Raw genomic sequence first — 2,411 nt, 5'->3', positions numbered from 1 at the left:
GAGTCCGCACCAGACCCCTTCCTAAAGATAAATATGTGGTCGGTTAAAATTGGTATGGTGAATTTCATTTTCCTCAAATTGCTTGGATCAATCCAAGTAAAATGAGGGACAGTTGTTGACACCCAATATTGACCTTCCCCAATATAAATTAACTAGTGAAACTATTCGCGCTTCGCGCGATTATATGAAATATTTATAAGATAATAATATGAAATATATAGTAGTTAGGTTAGTATCGAATATATAGATAATATTTATATTTCTCCTCGTCTGCGATATCATAGACTTTTTTAAAACATATAAAATATATTTATTTGTTTTGTATATGTAAATATTAGAACAAAATATTCACCGTGGTAAAGTAAATGGAATAAGGGATAATATGTTGAAATAACAATATATTGTACTAGGTTGAAAATATTTTAGATATTTTAATTTTCTCTATCTTTTCTAGGAGTAGTGATGTTATATCCAAACTCTGATTTCATCAAAACAAAATTGTTTTCTTCTATTTTATTATTACATTTGGTTATTATAATTTTTTAAACATTAATTAAATACTTATAAGATTTACGAAAAATGAAGCATATAAAGTCATGATTCATATTAAGTATTAAACATTACAAGTAAGAAGAAGAGACATGAGTTATAAATAATTCAAATGTATAATTTTATTAGCCACTAAATGTATTACTAATTATGTATTGATTTTATTTGTAAAATAAAAAAATAAAAATAAGGTGTGAAAATACAAAAAATGAACAGATAAAATATAATAATAGGTGACTACATAAAAATTATAAATACATTTCAAAGCAAAAAGAACGACGACAGATTGTTACATACGCAAAAAATGACATCGAAAATAATATATTTCAATTACTTTTTGTAATTTATAATAAAAGTGAAACTAATCATCATAAATTTTGTTGTTGTTAAAATGAAATAATTATATTTATTTTTTTCATAACAAAGAGAAAATAGAATACTAAAGGATCAAATGATTAGCATTGACAATATAATACATTTAGCTAAATTATTTACATAAATCAAAATTTTAAAAACTCTAGCAAAAGTAACTAAGTTGCTAATAAATTTCAAAGTGAAAAAATAATCTCTAATTATGCTTCATTTTTTTTTCCTTGTACCATCTTCCTTTGCAAAGAGATCCGTCATCATGTTTTGATCCATATGTCAAACTATTCATATATGCAACCAACTGAATAAAAAAAGCATATACGAATTAATAATAATTATGTCAAAAGAAAGAACAAAATATAAACCATATTTAATATATTTAAATATTATCTTTTCAATAGTAATAACAATACTAAATAATAATTATTTCTTGAAATCTAACAAATATTATAATCAAACTATATTATATATGAAAAACTAACTAATAGAAAGAGTAATTGCATACGGACAAAACATTGTTAAGAATTAAAGAGATTTTTTTAATTATACTTACTTGATAAATTATAATACAAACATAAAAATATATATTAAGAAAGCATGTCTAAGTACATAAAAATGAAAAGAAAGACTTAAGAATGAAATATATCTTACATTCATATACTTTTATTTTGTTACATGTTAGCTAATTCACAAACAAGTATTATGAAGAAGAGAAATTATAACTTTGTATGTGAATCTTCATGAAAATAAATATGAATCTATGTAGACAAAATAAAGGAAATGAAAAGATAAGGACTTGAGAATGATATATTTATTAACTTCATGTACTTTTTTTTGTTACATGTTAGTTTCCTTCACAAATCAAATATGAATTCATACAGACAAAAATAGAGGAAATAAAAAATAAAATTTCAATGAAGTATTTCTTACCTTCATGTACTTCTTTTTTTGTTACAAATCAAACTTATATGATGAAAAAAGAAAGAATAATTGTGAATGTGAATCTTCATGAAACTAATATAAATTTATAGGCAAAATAAAGGAATTCCATAAGACACATAAACTTATAAATTTAAATTGGAGGTTATGAATATAAAAATTATGAGAGTCATGAATATTATTAAAAGTAAAAATTAAAGAGGGGCAAGTCATGGGTAGTAACTCCTAGTGAATAAATTCAAAAATAAAAATAAAAAAAATTAAAATGTAAAAAAAAATAATATTATGATTCCATCATTAGAAATGAGATAAACAAATAGAAAAAAAATATAGTGAGGTTTTTTTTATTATAAATGTGCATACATTAATAAAGTATTTATTTGTGTATTTGTATAAATGAAGTAATATATTTTTACAATAAAATAATTCATTTAAATTAAGAAAAGTCAAAAATAAATAAATTATGTTTCTCTTTTAATTATAAGTGAGATAAATAAATAAAAAATATGAAGAGTTTTTGTTATAAATGACCCACCATTAATAAAATATTTATT

This window comes from Solanum pennellii, chromosome 3 (assembly GCF_001406875.1).
Source record: "Solanum pennellii chromosome 3, SPENNV200".
NCBI lineage: Eukaryota > Viridiplantae > Streptophyta > Magnoliopsida > Solanales > Solanaceae > Solanum > Solanum pennellii.
This window is presented reverse-complemented; position numbering follows the sequence as displayed.